Raw genomic sequence first — 21,052 nt, forward strand, 5'->3', positions numbered from 1 at the left:
TTATAAATAAGTTCCTGGCAACCTCAGGTCGCGACCGTGTCGTAGATATGTTTCTGGCAACCTTAGGCCGCGTCCATTTTTTTTACCATATCGCCCTCCTGTTATTTTTTGTGCTAATTTGCTACCGGTGTATCCAGCCGCACCTAACATAGCGCCTTTTGCTATTATCGGAGCTGCAATTGCTGCTTTTGCAATTAATGCTGGAATTAATCCAGCTAGCAGCGGGAAAAATCCACCAACTTTAACCATGTATTTGATGGCGCTCGGACTAAGATCAACGTGAACGCCAGTATTTGCTGATTTAGCTTTTGTAAAACATCCATGTTCAGTTTTAGTTAACGCTAATTTATTTGGTCCACCTTGAATTTGAGCATTTTTTAGCGTTAATTTTTCTCCGCAGGTTTTTGTTATATTTGATTGAAGTTTTTTTTATCTGACCTGGAGTCAGAGTCACACTAACGTGGTCGTATGGCATTATTATAATTGAGGTTGATTTAAATTTAGATTCACATTTTTTCTACCAGCGCGTCAATGACTCTCATTCGACCACCAATACCTTCAAGAATCATAGTTTTATCGCTAAGCATGATAGCAAACGCCCTGTGAGCAATTCCTCCTGGATTATGTATTTTGGCTTTAAAATGTACATCAACGACAGATTGTCTCATCAAATCAAGATGTTCTAATGAAAAATAATAGATCGGATATAGTGTCATGAAATCTAACTGTGATACCTGCAATCCAGTGTCAATATTTTGATCTCGTCCCATAAAACTTAATAATCGATGATATACACGAGCCACTGAAAGATGATCATTGTTAAAATTTAACGATAAATCTTCGGACGGCTCCTGATGTCCATTTATTCTCAACGATACTTCAGTGACGCCCACGTTATCAAATATCATATGACTTGATGCTTGATTTGGTGCCGTTGTTCTTGCAGCATTTTGAAGAACAATAAATATATGCCTTACCGCAGAAACACCTTGTTGTGATGATATATTCCAAGTAAAAGTTGTTGGTGTGTTAAAGGGGGTGCTATCCGTACTTGTTGTCAACCACGACATCACTGATTTACCACGTTGGTTCATAAATGAAAGCAATTTATTTTCCTCAGCAATTGATGGAGTCATCACTGGCATCCACAGTGAAAGTTTAAATAATGTTACTATACCATCAGTGGTACCAGGTGCATCCTTCCAAATAACATCATTGCTATCACCTTTTCGAAAAAGAACAATTGTATGTTTAGCTCCAAAAATTCTACAAAATCCAAATATATGAGATAATGGAATTGAACATGAATATCTTTTACGATTACCTCTTACCATTTTATTGCGTGCAGCAAATCCCAGATTATAATCTACATTACCACCGACGACTAAATCCTCAATGTTGAGAAGAGCAGGATTGTTGGCAGCACGATCAAATGGTTGTCTTATATTATACGGATTTTCATCAGCGGCAGGAGAATTATCCTTGGCAAACATCATACCTGGGCCTGCTGATCTGATAAAGTCATCTGAATATCTAACTAAACCTAAAACTGTCGTAGCAATATCGACATTTTCGTGAATTGATTCAATTTCTTTTCCATCGGCGCTTTTAATCAAAGCCATAATACCATTATTGACAAATCCAACTTTGACATTTCCCGGATATGCAACATTAACTCCCAGAGCAACAACAGCGGTTGTAAGTTCTCCTTCAACCTCAATAAAAGCCTCAGATGGTAGAAAATATCTGCTTGTATCATGAACCTGAAGTTCGCCCAGACTGATTTGGTGTTTTTGCGTCGTACGAATAATACTGAAAATCACGGACAGAATCATCCTTGATTATTTGTTCATCCATGTTAAATGCTTCATTAGATGTCCGTGCAAACATTTTATTATAAAGATTATCTTCTAAAACGAAGACCACTTCCTGATATATCGCTGGTATTCATCATTTGATTGGTTTTATAATTTGTTTCTTGATTTTCCAATTTATCAACCTCCTGATTCGCTAATTCTATTAGTTTTTGATTTGATGCGTCATTTATTATCTTACTAACGTTGCTAGGCATTACTGCGGTGCTAGGTAATTTAACCGGTTGTTTTTTTCTGCGCGTTAAATTTATTAATCTATCTTTGACGGTGTTAAAAGCTTTACCGGCAATATTACCAGCAACATCAGCGGCTTTATCACGAACTACTCCCATAGCCTTCATTGCCAGTTGTTTTAAAAAATCTCCGGCTTTAGGAGCTATTCTTGTAACAAAACCTTTAAAAACTTCACCAAGTCCACTCCCGTAGGTATATCTGTACATGGGCAACCTGGCATTTACTACTCGAACCTGCACAGTTTTATGATGATGTTTATGGACGATCATCTTTATTTATTAATTGTCTATTTAACAACTAATCGCTGTGATCGTCGATGATTTCCGAGATGATATTTCTATAAACGTTAACATCAACGACGCCACCACGAAATAATCGCTGACAGATATCAGCTGCCTCGTTGGTTATTTCGCGTGAGTTGTTTCCAGCTCGTTTTCGCCACATAAGAACCTCTAGCCGAGATAAGTCGTTAACAACACTATCAGGGACAAATAGAATTATAACCGCTACCAGTGGCACCTCGTTGTTGTTTTAATCTTTTTTGCTCATCATAAACCTCCTTTTGAAATTTTAGAAATTCGTGATCATGTATATTTATTGGACCTCCCTTGGCAGCAAAATATACTGCTGGAATCCATAATGAATATTGCATAAATTTAACATATTTTGGATCCATAAACGTCTCTTTTTGCTCATAAAATTCTGCGGCGATTTCAAATAATCTTTCTTGAATTTTAAAATTCATGAGAGCTTCTTCCTTAAATACACTCATGGGGTTTTCAATTATAACTCGTTGTCCGGAAGGTTGTCGCGGAGGAGATAATTGTTGTTGAAGTTGTTGGTAGACGGGAGTTCATTGTCGTTGAAAAGTTACTGTTTGTGGTTGAGGTTGTTGCAATGGAGGGGTAATTATTTCTTCGTAAGTCGGAATACGTTGACTTTCTTTAAGTGGATAAAAACCTTTTTGCATTGCTAAATTTCTAAATTCAAGTACTTCGTTTTCAAAATTCTTATAATCCTGACTTTGTAAATCAAGACCTTTTTTACCCCTATCAGCAATATATACGTGGAGAAGCCAATCACCATGTTGAACTAATTGTGGAACATATTCTGGTTTTAAAAAATTATCTCGTATATTGTAACCTAATGCAGCAATTCTAATTAAATTTTCTCTACTACTTTTAATACGTCTAAGACCTACATCAGAAAAATATTCTCTCGAATCAGGCATTACTTCCTCTACAGTATAAAATTCTTTTTGTGTTTGTGGAGAAATTTGTTTTTGTGGAGGTGAAGAAATTTGTTTTATTGGAATTTTAGAAACTTGTTTTACTGGAATTTTAGAAACTTGTTTTTGTAAAGGTGGAGGAAGTCTATATTGTTCCTCCTCAGAAACCTCTTTTGGTTTTCTTTTTCTTTGCATTTTTGTTCCTTTTCTTCTTCCTTGATTTCTATCTGGCGTTCTCTTTCTAATACCATTCCTACTTTAAATTTTCTATAAATATCGTCACCAGAATCTAATCTTGGTTTATTAAACTTATATTTATACAACCAATTACCCCAAATTTCACGACTGGCAACTTGTTTTAAATATTTTGGTTTTAAATACATTTCTCTTCTTGCAAAAGATGAATCTGCAAGTACACCAAAATATTCAATGTCATCAATATTTTTAATAGAAAAATTTTCAATCAATTCAACACCGGCATCGTTAAATTTTTCTTTGAGATCTCTGAGTTCTCTACCCCGAGGTTCATCTTGAGGCTCAAATTCAGGTTCAGGTTGACGTCGAGGTCTACCTCTAGGTACACGTACAGGTGCAACCAGACCTACAGGTATTCTTCCGGTATGTTCTTCAATTTCTTTTAATACGGGAAGAATACCTTTTTTTCTCACATCAGGATCTTTAATATCTCCAAGTAAAACTTTTTCGGTGGTTTCAGTGACTGGTTCAAATAATTGGGTTGAAAAATCTCTAGATCCACGTTTTGCATCATCAACCATCTTCATTTTTTGTTTAACAGAATTTCTTAGCGGAATATGCTCCATCAATGCTTCTTGTCGTTCTCGCGCTAATCTGGTAGTATATGATTCTCCGACATCCATGAGTATTTAATATACCAATAATTTTAATTTATAATAACAAAAAAATTACTGGTTGCTCTTGACCAAATATTTTAAAAAACAAATTTGTCTGCGCACCTATATTTTTATGACACACACGTATGTATGTGGGTCTGTTTGTATCGAAAATAGACACCCGTAGCAGCCTTTAGAATTGAAAATAAAGGTTTCTACGGAGAATTATCTCGTAGAAGGTTTTATTTTTGGAATTCATCTTGGTCTGTTCACCCTCTCTGCTGCTGTCCCCTATAAAGACAAAGCTAACTTTTCAAGGTAAAGTCCACATACGTATATTTCACTGTCTGAGACTCGTACTGATATTTTACGAATATGGGGTAGTTATCTAAAACTATTCTGGTATGAGTAGAGTGCGATTTAAATATAGTTTCTTTTCTTGTCCTTAAAATTCGTTATCAGTAAACAAAGATATTGAAGTTTCCTCCTCAACAGTTATGTAAATACTTATTCAGTTTCCATAGTTTAAGATGTTTTGCTCTTTTTGCACTGACGATTTACTTTTATTCTCGGTAATTGTTTATTTTTCGAAGGACCTATTTTTAAGGCATCACATTTCAGCTGTTTTTGTATATAGATAACATTAAAATCATAATCTGAGTCATGTTTAATTTTACATATCTTGCCATTCTTAAATTTAACTGTGGTTACATATATTATATCTAAACACATTTTACATCAACTGGTGCCACATTTGGTTATCAAGACCTGTTTCAGTGAAGTAAAAATTTTGACTTGGCAAAATTTGTTTTTATTTATTTATTCTTTTTTTTGCGCTGTCTGTGACAATTAAATTTTTTCCCTTTCCCAAAACATTTTAAAGCTTTTCACTACGACGAAGTAACAGTTTGGATCACCATGTACTTTCCATAACGGAACCCAGAGACCTGTGTTGGACGAAATCTTGTTTCATGAATAACGAAAAGTGTTTTTGGTGTTTGAGTTATTAGCCTCGTTTGGAAGTTTCGCAGCGAGGCGCAGAAAGGTTAATATCAAATAATTTTGCATCTGCACTTGCTCCATAGCCGGGCCTCACTAAGCAAATTAATATGCTCTCTCTCTCTCTCTCTCTCTCTCTCTCTCTCTCTCTCTCTCAGTATTGTGTTTGCTATAATTATTTTTGAGATATTGTCATAATTTAAACGTTTTGATCATTTTGTCTATAATGGGAACAAGTCTTTTTTGTTTTGGCGAGAATGAGATTCATTATACGGAAATGACCCTTAGGTAAATGTAAACGCGGAATGAAATCATTGTAAAATAATACATTGCCTTAATTTTTACAGTTATTTTACTTCATATTTCATGCACATGTTCGTTTATTTAATTGTAAAAGGTAAAAGTAGTGATCGCTTTCAGTGTTCTTGCATATTAATATGTATTAAAAATTGGCATTCAAAATGAAGCGTTTGACAGATAATAGTTTCTGATTCTTAAGTTACTCAATCAGTAAAATCATACAATCTTTGAAAACATGATTTGGTTATTTAAGTCAATGTTATAAATATTTTATTTCAAGTTTTTCCTAACGGATACAAATGTAAATTCATAATGCGAAATATGATTTCGGGATAAAGAATGGAATCATATCTGAAATTTAAATCGGTTTGCGAAATGAAATCATAAAACAAGTAATGCTTTAAATCCTATTTTTAAACTAAGTGTATTATGATACTAATAAATGTATCTCATGTAAGCAGAATAATAAAACTGATTGCAGATATAATTCAATTTTGTATGCCGAAATTCAATTATCGCATCATGAAGGCTAGATTAATGAATTAATTATTAATCAAGACATTCAGTAAACATGAAAAATGTTTGATATAATTTATTTCGTTACTTATCATACATGATCGATGTGTGTGTGTGTGTGTGTGTGTGTTCCTTTCGCTACTTGTCGTCCACCTAAAACCGTTCCCTAGATCCAAATTTACGTCAGCTTTTTGCAACATTGTATCCAACTAAATCACCATGCTATGAAAATTATCAAATCTAACACCGTATAATTTTTTTATATAGATCCAGTGGCAGTGAAATATTTAAAATATTGGCGTAAACTAACAAATAACCAATTTCATGAAATATTTTTTGTGCATCCATTGTTAGAGAAGCGCTCTTACAGTTTCCAGAAAGAAAACATTGTATAATTAAATAAAGTTAGGATTTAGTGAAACGAAAAGTTACTTGTTTTTTATTCGACAAATTGCTACTTTGCTATTATAATTCTCTTCATATTTCTTGAGAACGTATTAAATCATGAAAAAAGTGATACACCCGATCTCAGATGAAAATGCACTACATCGCTGCGTAACTTAACAATCCTGGTGTTGCTATATTTGTAATGCTGTCGACATTGCTTGAATGAATCAGATGACCAGTTCTTATATGTCGTGATTATAATCATCTGAATCGCGCGAATAAATGCTCCAATTAGGTACTCGACCTTATTGACCTTTTCAACACATGATTTTTGTTTCGTGCAAAAGCAAAGAGCCATAGTTCACAATAGACGTTAATAACTGGGGTTACAGTTCAACAGAAGTCAAATTTAACAAAAATTATTCCGAGAATAGTTAGGGTCATAGAGTGCAATATTATTTTACTTTTACCATTGTTTACTCGAATGCCAAAAATATAACGATTTCTCTACTTTCTCCCCTTTTAGAGAAATGAGTCTCGCATTCGTATCAACCAAGCCAAATTGTATAATTCATCGTCGTCGTCGTCGTCATCATCATCATTTTATTAAGTAAATGTTACTGGTCGAAAGTTATATGACAACGTTAAATACGTGATTCTGTATAAACATTTACAACAACATTTTGATCTTGTTTCTAATAATGTGAAGCTTTGATACTGAATTTTAGGTTTGTTTCGTTTTCATACAATTTAAAAGGACTTTATAATTATTACACGGAAGGATTGTTTATATAAAAAGGGAAAAAATATCCTCAATGTAAATTCGCCCTCCAGCATTTGAAATTTACACATAAGACATATACACGTTAGTTGCAAGGTAAATACTCATAGCTCTGTATTAGAATGAATTGTAATGAACAGGTAAATTCTCATAGCTACCTGTATTAGTATAAATCGCAATAAATCTCATCTTATGAAACAAAAAACTTTCGCCTGTTGAAGTACACACAGAGGAATCTAATAGTCGATAACTGATTGGTTTACTTGGATGTTTACTATAAACGATTATGCAATTTTATGATCAATCAAATATAAAAATATATCCTAGTACATACAATAATTGAATAACAGGTAAACAAATAACTAAAATAATTATTTCTTCATAAGCAATTTATAAGAAAGAGGACTTAGTTCTTGTATGTCGATATTTTCAAGTCGTGAAGGACACACTAACTTTTATGCAACTTATCGTCCGTTTTCAATTACTGGTATACTTAGGCTTTACCAAATTATCATGGAATATTAATGCAACACCAAATTTTGTCTAAGCTATCATCGGTCTTTTTTGCTCCCAATTAATGCCAGTATGCAATAATACTTAACAAAAGATTGTGCAACATTTTATTACACGCAAAGAGGTCCCTTTACTGAGGGTATCAAACTCCTGCACGAGTCTGGCTTGAGACCGACTGCTTTTCGCTACTTCCAAGGATATCAAGACAAGAGTTGTTGTCTACTGGAAGGTTCTTAAATGAGCGAATACTGCCAATAATTTTCTCTAATCACCTAACGACCAAACATCACGAAACTAATAATTTCACACTTGAATGATTTGTTGGTTTTTTTTGTTTCACATTTGTATGATTCACTATTAAACCTTTCTAAGACGAATATTAGTATTTCACGCCATGCCATACAAAACACGACCCAAACACCAAAACGTACTTTTTCACACATGTCGATAAATGCAGCATACGTGCAATGTTAGCAAAATTTAAAATGACTTGAGGAAGAAACCATAGGATTCGAAGAATATAAAACACCATTTTCATTGAAGTGTACATTTAAAATTTTCATTAAAAATAATATTCTGCGTTTATGTTTAAAAGGGAATTATGTGCAATTTAATGCAATTAAGTAAACGATTTTGGATCATGGCCCCATATCACGTAAAACGTCTTTTAAATATAGTTTTGTTGCTTTCAACACTCGAAGAAATGCTTCTTGCGTCCATCATATCAATGACTGTGTTGAGAAAACCTTGCATCTATTTCAATATATTTTTCAACATCATTTATTAAACTGAGATTTTCCATTATCTTGAGTAACAGTTTTCAGATTATGTACATATTATTATTTGAGGCAAATATAATACAAGGTATGAAAACTAACTCTTTGGTTTTAAATTGCACATCAGGAAGTCCTTTCTCTTGAAATATGACTTCAAAAATTCAGTAAATTTCATGAAAACCGCACTTTTTCATCAGAAATAAAACAAATTTAAAATCAAACAATAAGAAAGCTTTATTTTTTATTATTTTTTTAAACTCTCACTTTGAACAAGACATTTTGAGATGTTCAGTTAAAATAATGCACGGATCGTTTATTTCGGCTGTAATAACTCTTTGAAAGAAATTTTGCTACATAAAGAGTTCAAATGCTTTTGTTTCGAAGATATTGCGTCATGTCCAAATGTTTATTATGAGCGATATACTAAAGCTTATAAGCTTTCTTGTCATCCTGGTATGGTATGCAGTAGCTAACTTTGATACTTTTGACCTTTATAAAATTAGTCCTGATGGCCGTACAAGATAAACCTGCATGTTTTGAAGGTCAATGAACGTTTTGGATCATTAGATAATTATGGTTGCGATTCGCCCCTAATAAACTTGTCAAAAACAATTTTCAACATCTACCTACCTGTCAAAAACAATATTCAACAATGATAAAGCAATATACCTGTGTGACAACTCACTTTAGTGACACCAAAAACTCGTAAGGAGTCTATATTTTCGATTATTGCTAGGTGTACATCGGAAAAACAAATACGATAGTATTGTAATTCCATATAAAAGTAATTTGAAAGTGTGTTAAACTTGTGACTGTTATTTATATCTGCATTTTGTGTGTACCGTATATACTCGCTTCAAATTCAAGTCCAACTGCAAACTATGCAGTCATTGATCTGCCATCACATAATCAACCAGTAGATCTAGGTCTATGCAGTATGTTAAGAGTAAATAGTAGCATTAAAAATATAGACCCTGTTCTGCAGGCGCATCATGCGACAGCGGATCAGGGCTTATGTTGTGTACAGTCAAGCGAGTATATACGGCATGTGTGATGGTCACCAAACACACTACTTAACGATTTTTTGTCAAGAGAATTTTTAAACCTCGTCTGGACCTTCCAATTTTGCATTTATCGTAACTAATTCCTTGAGAGTTCTGTTTTAATTATGGCACATTCTTTCTTGTCGACGTACCTGAGCTGTACCTGTACCTCGTCCAGCCGCTCTAGGTTGTTTTTGGGCTTGGATTATGTGTTCCGTATGTTTCTGCAGAACATGCTGATCCCATGCTTATCCGGCAAGGTACTGAAATGGATCTCATCTTTCCCCTTAAGTTTTCTGTAAAAGTGGCAATGGTTTGCCGTCTGTGGCTTTACTTTTTATTTATTTATTGCTGCTTTTGTTGCAATTACATTATTATTATTATTATTATTATTATTATTATTATTATTATCCTTGTTGCTCTTCTTTTTCTTTTTCTTCTTCTTTTCTTCTGCTTCTTCTTCTTCTTCTTATTATTATTATTATTATCATTATTATTATTATTATTATTATTATTATTATTATTATTATTATTATTTATATTATTAATATTATCATCATCATCATCATCATCATTATTATTATTATTATTATTATTATTATTATTATTATTATTATTATTATTATTAAAACTTCCCTTGTAGTACCAATTTTAGGTATCGGATCAAATAATTGTTTTACACCCTAAAGGACAATCAAGTGGTGGGAAAATAAAATATAGGGTACAAAATATTTTGATATGCATCTATTGGCTGTTAAATGGACTTTTTTCATTATACAATTCATAAACTCCAATTTATGTACTATAGTTGAAAACAAAATATTTACTTTTATTTGCATATCCTGTATTTAATTACCTACTGACAAAATAGCACATGGACTCTTAGTGCGAGGCTGTTTTATTAGGTGCTGACCGAGGACCCCCCCCCCCCCGTTAGAAGCACAAGGCTACAAAACAAACGCTGCGAAACACGTATATTGAAACTGAAAATAATTTCTCTAACTCAAATGAACTGAAGCTAGAGTCGTTTTTATGCCAACCAAATGAAGAAATTATTTTTATTTTTACTTTTTAATATATTGCGTTATGTTCCGTGGGAAGTTAATTAATAGCCCGATGCCATAAGGCTGTACCAGACTCATGTATTTTAAATAGCCCTTAATGGAATTAATTTGTGTGAATACCGTATATCACCGTCTACGTCTTCGCTCATGCTGCGATATTCATATTTTATTCAATGCAAAAATTAAGTTCTTTTATCTTCGGGTTTCAATAAAGTAGTCCACATGACCGTTCTCTGATAAGTGTCTCTTGTGTTATTTTAAGGGTCATTTGAAATCTGCTTACAACTCTACGTTATTGTGACACCTTTTAACTGTTTGTGGTTTGCCTATGATTAACTTGTCAAAAATAATTTGTATCATCAAAATGTGTCAAAAACAATTTCCGATATCTACTTACTTGTCAAAATTATTGTTCAAAGTGGTATAATTAGGCCGAATACTTGTGTAATAACCCTTGCTCGTGGCGTGCCAAATTCCTTACGAATCTACATCTGCGATAGCAGGTGGGTTAATAATAAATCAAATGTTCTGACAAATTATGAAGACGATATCGAAATCTATATTTAATCAATAAACTAAGTGATGAGCTGATATATGTTTTTCATATTTTTTAAAAGTGTGTTCTCTTTTACTCATATGAACTCGTATGTTCTCTTTCTCCGTGCGTGCGTGCGTGCTTATTGTGGGGGTTGGGTGTAGAATATTAGGTACTAAAACGCCAAAGTTAAGAAACTTTTAATTTTTTTAGGAAGATAAAACATTCTGAGTAAAAGTAAACATTTACTCAAACATAAACAAACGATCAACAAAATTAGCTTATATTAAGTTCCTTTAACCTTTTACTTTCGAAAGGTTCCAAAAACTGTTAAAAGACGCGTAACTATGCAACGCCATAGCTGTCTTTATGTATCACTTTAAGGTTCAGTGGTCGTGATTTAGGGTCAAATAATAACAAGAATACTCCTTTAAGTTTTTTCTGCAATTATTGTGGTATAAACTGTCAGTTACCATATCACAAAGCAGATAACACCCAACAGTGTTATCTAAGCTATGTGATTCAGTAACTAACTGCTTATACATTTTGATATGACAATTCTGTGGGTCCATATTTTCTCATTTCATCTGCAGACGTTTGCACCATATTTTTTTACATTCCATTCGCAGCTTGATCATTTCTTCTTTTCTTGAAAGTCCAAGTTGGTGTAATTCTTGTGCTGATAAAAGCATGCAAGATCTGTAGATACATTTTGTTTGTTAAATTTACCAGCAAATTCATCCAGATCAACTTTTTTCAAAACACTAACCATATATGTGTTGCACCTAGCCACCATTTTACGATTCAGAATAGAACAGCTTGTTAAGCATGTAAAAACAGAACAATATAGCACAAACACATAGGAAAATGATCTACAAATTACACCATATCTAAAACAAGGGAGAGTACCTCGATTAATATTGTTCCCACGAAATGAAGCAGGAAGCTGTAACAATGGGATATCCACAGCATGAAATCGATATATAGTGACTAGTTTTGAAAAAATAACAACATATCAACGGCACTACAAAGAATAAACTTCCGTTAGAGAATGACAACAGACCACGCTGTATTAAAAACGACATATGATGTAGGTATAGTATTGAACAAGAGAATTTTGATGGCATACAGCAGATGACACCGTCTTACCATGACTTAGCAAGTCTATATAAGGTTCAGATGAGCTGATATAACACTTAAGGAGTATTCGAATCATCATTTGACCCCATAATATGACTGGTGAACCTTATACTGACCTGAGTTGAAATCATGACTTAGCAACTCCGTATAAGGTTCAGCTGACCTCAAATAACGCATAAGGAGGCATTCGTATTATCATTTCACCGAGAGACATAACTGGTGAACCCTACCTTTAGCTAAGTTGAAATCGTATCGTGGCTTAGCAACTCAATACAGGGTTCAACTAAACAGAGATAACACTTCAATGAGAATTTTGCATTGTCATTTGACCCAAATGATCATAGACGAACTTAGCATTAAGCCAAGTTTAAATCATATCATGAGTTAGCAACTCCATATAAGGTTCAGCTGACCTGATATAAAACTTCAGTCAGCATTGGTATTATCGTATGACCAAATAATAACCGGTGAGCCCCACATTAAGCTACGTTGAAATCGTATCATGGCTTAGCAACTCCATATAAGGTTCAGTTGACCTCGTATTATTATCTGACCATAAATCACAATTACCGAACATTACATTAAGTTAAACTGAAACACAGAGACAGCCATGGCGTTCCATATGTAAACATTCAAAACCATCGACACGTCCATTAATAGAATATACTCGTGTATGCAAACATGTGTTTATGTGTTTCATGCAAACATACCGGTAATAGTCTTTTCATTGGTCTGCTACAACCCGGCATGCATTTCGGTTTAAACATGAATAGAATGCAACTCTGTGTACTATTCCAGTTGACACTGAGATTTGTTTCGGGATATGGGGGAATGCGTGAAAATTGATTCCCTTGATATTTCTGATGTTTTGAAAAGGTCAACTTGTATCAATTGCTTTTAGTTATGATATTTGAAGGATCTGATGTGGGTTTCTGTGCTTTGCAATGATATTTTCATCAATCAAAATTCATGTTTATATCTTTTATTTTTGTAATATCACGTAGTTGGTACACTTTACATACGGTGTTCGCGCTTTATTAAATGTTATCGCTTTTAATTATTTTTATTATCACAATGTTGGTACACTTTACATACAGTGTTTGCAGTTATTAATTTTGACACGTCAACGCGTTAACATATCCCTTTGTCTGACAATCAAGCGAATCTATATCATTTAAATTCGAATTGTCAGAGAATGTACCCGAGCCGGGGTGGCTCACTAACGTGCCGATCTCACGATCGAACGGTGCGGCTTCGAATCGCACAATACAATTAGCCTGGGTCAGCTACAGTGGTCCCCTTCTAGCGAAAACATAGTCGTTAGGTGTCTTGAACCTTGTGTAGTTCGTTTTATTTTGTTCCTGCCAAGACAGATTTATTTTTTGAGTTAAACTTTTAAGTGCGTGAACACGTAAGTTTAACCATAGTGTTCACACGTACCAAGTAAAAAAAATTTAGTTTAGTCCCAAATTGAATATTGTGTATTTGATCCTTTCGTGAATTCAATTCAAAAATTGTCCTTGATTTTTCGTATTTTCTAAACTTTTCATGTAAGAGCGCTTACAAATACATCTATGTTTTTATGTTTGGCTTATACTTCATAAAATAATTACATAGGAAAGAAAATCTTACAAAGGCAAAGTTCAGCAACTACAAAAATTCTACCGCTCCGGTGGCCTAGTGGTTAAAGCGTCCGCCTCGGATGTGGGAGGTCGTGGGTTCGATCCCCGGCCTAGTCATACCAAAGACTTACAAAAATGGTACTAACAGCTGCCTCGCTTGGCGCTCAGCATTAAGAGGTTAGTGTTAGGACTGGTCGGACTGGTGTCAGGATAATATGACTGGGTGGGACATCGTGCTACATATCTGCGGCATGATGACCCAGTGCTAGACATCACTACAAACTGTCACACTGCAGACGTCGTAGCGATATGACTGAAAAATTGTTAAAGCTGCGTTAAAAATCCAAATCACACACACACACAGAGACACAGACACACACACACACACATACAAATTCATATCTATATTTTGTGTAAGTTGTATAATTCCTGTAAAAAGTGGGATATACTAGCAATGAACAGTAATAGGCAGTAATGAACAATTTTAGACAGTAAGGCATCTCTCTTTAAAAAAAAACTGTTCTTAAATTAATCGTAGTCTTTTTCATTATCATCAGCAACAGTTCGGTATTATCGTAACTATCATCAACACTATACTTCTTCTTCTTCTTTTTCTTCTTCTTCTTCTTCTTCTTCTTCTTATTATTATTATTATTATCATTATCATCATCATCATCATCATCATCATCGTTGTTGTTGTTGTTGTTATTATTATTATTATTATTATTGTCATCCTCTTCATCTTCTTCTTCTTCTTCTTCTTGTAAGCTCTGTCAATAGCATGCCAGCGATACGCACTAACACAGCTTACCCCAAATACTTCATTACGGGTCATCTGAAACAATAAGTATTCCTGCCCTATTCACTTTCTGGTCATCTGGTCTATTTCTCTATAATGCTTCACTGACCAAAATCCAACACCTGATTTCTGATTACACACTGAATACGTATCTACGCTGCTTATACATGTTATCATGCAAATGCCAAAATGTATTTAAAGTTTAAATATTGTTACATTCATCATTTGTTTTAAGTTATTCACACTAAGAATGATAACGTTTTTGGTACTGTGTTTTAACAACGACAACGTTTTTTATTTGGATACTATGTTTAAACAACGAAAACGTTTTTATATACTGCGTTTTAACAACGACAGCAATATTATTTTTGGGTTGAACAGTGGGACTTACGGTTGAACAATGAACAATCAAGCATAACTTCGTATCGTGACAGAGAAATTGTACAGTGCACAGGCCGTGTTTTATCCCATGTCCGGATGATTCATAAATATGTAGGACTGACTAGTTAATGCATATATCTATAATTGAAACTGACCCTGGATTAACCCATCCCACCCCCACCCACCCCACCAACCCAATAAAAGCACAGGCATGAGGTTAATAACTAAGTAATTATGGGTTATAATATACATTATATTATGCGGTAACAATGATGGTGTTAATTAGCATTTTGACGATAGCAATAGTAAATTTGATTGTTGTTACAGCTTCAAGGATATACCACTTAATCAGTTCAATCCATACAATTTATTAATTATCCAAAGTAAGTGGAAACAATGAATTTGAATAAACAATCATTCATAAAGTTTTATTATGTTATTCGCTAATAGGCCCCTTGACCACTATTTATATTTCTTCTAAGCAAGGAATTAGTAACACAGCAATAATGGTGTAAGGACATGTAGGCCTACTGGTAGTTATGACCGAATACTATAAACGGTGTGTGTGTCTCGAAGGCTTGTAAAAAAAAAAAGCAGGTAAAAATGTACAGTTCTGTTGATCATTATCAGCCGTATTAACAGTACCGTATTTTCCCACTCTGATAAGTATGGGCACGCGTAGCTGAGAGGTCCAGAGGTTGACCTCTGCAACCGGTAGTCGTGGATTAGAATCCTTACCCAGATTAATAGTGTTTTCCATAATACCTTATTGAAAAATCAAGATCAATAGGAACAACAGCCCTTGGTTCGCATAGATCAGCGTGAACGCAAGAAAAAATACACTATTTATTGAATGAAACAATCCTGGTTCAAAACTTATTACCACTATATTAATTCTAATGATAATATAAACTAGTATAATAGTATAAATTTCAAAGTTCTAGACATTCAGATAACCAAGATATAAACTGAAAATTAAATATCACGGGGATTACCATGTTGGTTCTGTACATGTAATATTAGACGATCTCAATTACCAGGGTAAATGTTTTTATCTTCCGGTGACGTGGCACTGGCACATTTCAGTGGTGAGTCGCGTTTCCATATGAGTCTACATTCCTCAAATGCTTCTTTATTTTTACATTTACTACATGTTTCCACGGTATATTTATTAGCATGGTCATTAATTAAAACATATGTGCATGCATAAAGGTTCGTACATTTTAGAATTCTTCGTACATATTTTTCACAAAGTTTAACTTCAACAAGATCCTCGGTTCTCAGTGGAACTCCTGTAGCCTAAATATCGGAGATTGATTTCAAAGAAAGAACGTCTTCTTTTTATAAATAGAAGAGTTCATGTACACACAAATTATATGTTTCTGATATGTGTTTTTGCGACTATTAGTAGGGCTCAAGTCTAAGATTTGAATCGCAGTTCTAAACTCATTAAACATTATTGATCAAGGATAGAACGTGTAGTTTAACATTTTTAACGTGACTAGCCATACACACTACACAACACGTGATCCTGTGTTAACTATAGCAGGTGTTATGAATTTAGATGAAATTTGTCGGTATCAGTTGCTCATTCTATACATTATGTTTCTTATTCTATAATACATATCCGATAACTAAAAATCATGGGAGCTCATTTACTGGCACTTGCGATATTAGCTCTCTCTCTCTCTCTCTCTCTCTCTCTCTCTCTCTCTTACACACAAACATACACGAGACGACAATTGGGTGGAGTGCGACAGACGTGACAGCGCTGAAACAGCAGTAACCAGAGTGCCCGTTACACGTCACGTCAGACAAGTAAAGCCCTCTGCAACCGAAGGGCCTGATACACGCCACACAAGAAATGATCTACGAAACCGAAGGGCCCGCTACACGGCACACAAGAAACGACCTTTGCAACCAAAAGGCCCGCTACACGGCACACAAGAAACGCCCTCTGCAACTAAAGGGCCCGCTACACGTCACACAAGAAACACCCTCTGCAACTGAAGGGCCTGCTAGACGTCACACAAGAAACGACCTCTGCAACCGAAGGGTCTGCTACACGTCACACAAGAAACGACCTCTGCAACCGAAGGGTCTGCTACACGTCACACAAGAAACGACATCTGCAACCGAAGGGCCTGCTACACGTCACAAATGATGTGTGATCGACAAACAGAGAGCCTTCCTACACTTCACAAATTAAGCGCCTACTACGACGAAAATGCAAACGTCCTGTGCCACAGAAAATTGAGTTAATGAAGGCTTATTTCTTTTAAACTGGTGTGCCAATTGTGGCCAAAGGGTTTAAAGATGTAATGAATAAAACGAGATATATCAATTAACAACAGATTATACTTTAGCCTGGATTTTCCCGTTAACTCAAAACCATCACTATAGTAAATTTAAAGTTGTGTCGATTGCAAAATATAAATAAAACAAAACTATAGGGACCTAGATGGCTAAACGGTTGTGCGCTTGCTTTGCATCTTTCCGAACCCAGATTTGATCTCCTGTTTCTACACATGCAAAGGTAGTTGTAGTTCGCCTATTCAAGCGCTTTATTCGTATTGCCGCTGAAATAAACAGAGAGATTTTAAATAAGCACAATTGTTATATGACTATTTATTTCTCTATTGATATCACAATACAAAATATGACACGAATTTCGTCGAAAGCAGTTTTTAGACATTGAAGGACAAACATTGTCTTAGAAATAATATTTTAAAAAAATTTCAAGATACTCCAGATTGTAAATTGTATGGCTTTAAATGAATTTCCTGGCCACTGTCTTATTAACATTAATTAAGTGAAATGTAAAACATTTTACTTCAAAAATATTTCCATCTGACACACCTGACTGCAAAATATTTAGTCTTGTTACCATCGATTCATGGCATGTTATCTATTATGTTATTGCTTTCGAAGTTAATTTAGTGACACTGACGAAATGCAGCATAAAAGAATTCCATTTCTTTCATGTAACATCTAAAGAAAAATGGCTGTCTTTCATTTTGTTACTCGACATAATATATCCAATAATGTGTTGAAAGTACAGTTAAAACCACACACAAAATAAGAAACAAAACAAGCCTATATTTTGCCAAACGGATAAATATTTACCCATCCCATAGTAAAACATCCAGGTATGGCAACTTGGGGGACATGCTATCAAGACTACGACGTCATAGAAGACCCGGGTTAATCACTTCACGTTGTTACAATCCCACTCGTGACCGGCACGCAGTCTTAGACAGGCAGTTCTAATTTAATCGAGGAAAAAAAGAAACCAGCCTACTAAAGCAAACTAATCATACGTTTTATGCGTCATTTCTTCCGAGGCAGTTTATGAATGAAATGATACCTTGATAGTGAGAACCGTAACTAACGGATTGATATTGTCAACAGACTAGTGAGTTGGCGTACGGTATATAAGCAAAAGGTAGAACTTTACCTGCTCAATGTTGTCGAGGACTTTAGTAATACTAGTTACTCCTTGATAGACCGTGTCATCTTAAGGACTTTACTTGTTTTTTTCTTCATCGATTTTTGGTAAGTAAAAATGGTGGTGAAAAAAATGTATATTATTTATGACCACAATAAAACAATGATAATTTTGACAATTTTTTTTCAAAACCACTACTTTCGCCGGGAAATATATAATTTTTCTCAGGATCACTGCTCCCACAACTCCACTATGTCCGGATGTTATTATCATTCATAAAATGATATTAATGAACTTTGTATGTTATTATTATCTTCATTCTAGTGTTTTACAATAATATAGGGTGTGGTCAAAATGTATTTGATGATTATACAAACAAATCGTACAATTGAAAAAAGTTTAAAGTTATTTCGTTTTAAGAGACCTAGAAAATGAAGCATATTGCAAGTGTATTATTTGCTTTTCAGAGACAGAGAAGATGACAGTTACAGGAATGCGACGTATCAGTTGGACAAACAAAACAAGTTATCCAACACTGGGTAAATCACTTCCAGCGGAAGTTAGACCGCCAGTCATTGCAAAAACCAAAAAGTTCGACCAAGAAGCAAATTCCGAGATAAGGATTTTATCGTCTGTTCACACGAAAAATGTACGGTCCATAGAAAAGGACAGAAAACGTTTAGAAAAATCAATGCTAGCCTACTCTGAGAAAATGCGAGAGATAGAGGAACGAAGATCTGAGCAAAAAAAGAACATAGATGGAGTTTCTGATATTCAGATCTGCACGTCTTGTCACCACCTTAATATTTTGGTTTTGAAGAGAAAACCATCTTTATACATTACTTCGACTTCGTTATTAAGTGTTGAAGGATCTCGTTTCCTCGACCATGACCTATTTAGTGTCACCAGCGAACCGACAGAAGCAAAGAAAGTTCACTGCAGTCAAAAAATAAGGCCTAGTACAACAGAGACAGATGCTGTCACACTCGGTAGAGAGTTGCAACTGGCCACCGAGAACATTTTAGTGCCAGCACAAAGAATTGACCAAATTACACGTAAACCACATCAAAAAATGGACAGAAAACTGGGTGTTAAATCTCTTCCAGAAAAACCGATTCAATAAACTGTAATTTGCTCACCCCAAGATATTGAGAAATCGTCTTTAGAGCCTGACAGCAAGCTTCCAAAGGGAGGACATATTCATTGTTGTCATCCATTTAGTGGTACAACATATCCATGTACAGCATGACAGTAATTCAGCAGACTGGAAAATGAAATCAGCTGCACATAAAACTATTGATTTCGATTCTTTAAAATGGAAACGTTAAAGGTTTGCAAACTTACGGGGAGGGGAGGGTAATCATAATTTTGCAGACGACACAAAATAACAAAGAACCTAAAGGTTTTACTTAACTATAGATACAACGAATTTATTTTGTTCATACCCAAGAATGTTGAGACTTTTTAAACTATCTCTCAGGAAAAATATCAAACTAAACTTAAAATCCCAAGATGGGTTTTTCCTTTTTAATCTTATTTATTTTATTAAGCTAAACTGTATTTTGAAGACCATACGTTAAATATTGATACTAATCCATATTTCATCTGACTGTTCTAGGAAAACTTGGCCTTTCCCATGTTCGTCATGTCGTTTATTTATGCCTATGTGTCTGTTATGAACTTGCAACTTCAAATATTGTCCATTTGGCTCCGAAATTCTAATTCTGATATAGCAGAGTTAACTTTTTGCAGTTTTAAAAGATGAAACGACGTGAATGTTTTATTTAGCAATAATTTGTTCTCAGGGTTAAACTCCAGTCCATGGCTCAATATCTAAGAGAATACACATTTTCAAACATTCGACAAAGTTATTACTTTTAGAAACAGTTTTTTTCTTCTCCTTTAATCACAGAGTTTGTAATGATGATGATGATGATAATGACGAAAGTTAACCATCTTTATGTTTGTTTACATAACAACATGCATTATGCTTACCGTTATTGAACTTGTATAACGCGCATTAATCTGCTATCGGCATATATTTATCTATGTTGTTGTATAATGTTCAGGCAGATCCGGGTGGACTCTGTTCACCACGCTTATAGTCGGAAGGAGCAGAGAATACCCTGACATAATATATATAAATCTATGTTGTATGATATATGAGCGCCTTACACAGGTACATATGGTACATATGGTATAATGTATTTTTTGTATTTGATCATTTCTCCAAGATATGTCTTATTTTGAATGATCTTTTTCAAGCTTTTGTTCCTCAGTTATTTACATGTCAAGTAGTTCAAAAGGCGGTAACTACGAAAAATATTATTTGGTGATATGTGCAATATGCGTGAATCTCAGGTCATACGGAAAGTTTTATTTTCAATACACGGGTCTTGTAGACCGTTTTATTTTCAATAGACATGTTCTTGTATATAATTGTACTGATTGTGGAAAAAAGTTTCCGTGAACATCGACAACAGATATGTATTAAATATTTGACACGATTTACTGAATAAAGAGATAACATTATTCTTTTGTTAAATTCGGTTGTCTTTACT

General features: G+C 34.4%; 1 long non-coding RNA gene across 1 annotated transcript; it reads left to right on the plus strand.

Moving 5' to 3' along the window:
• Window positions 1-18,371: 18,371 nt before the first annotated feature.
• LOC149801696 (uncharacterized) lies at window positions 18,372-21,023 on the plus strand. Its single transcript, XR_016420713.1, has 2 exons — window positions 18,372-18,598; window positions 18,959-21,023. It is a non-coding gene; the product is annotated as an uncharacterized LOC149801696 (long non-coding RNA).
• The last annotated feature ends 29 nt before the right edge of the window (window positions 21,024-21,052 follow it).

Source organism: Sinohyriopsis cumingii, chromosome 4 (assembly GCF_028554795.1).
Source record: "Sinohyriopsis cumingii isolate HCF-2022 chromosome 4, ASM2855479v2, whole genome shotgun sequence".
Classification (NCBI taxonomy): domain Eukaryota; kingdom Metazoa; phylum Mollusca; class Bivalvia; order Unionida; family Unionidae; genus Sinohyriopsis; species Sinohyriopsis cumingii.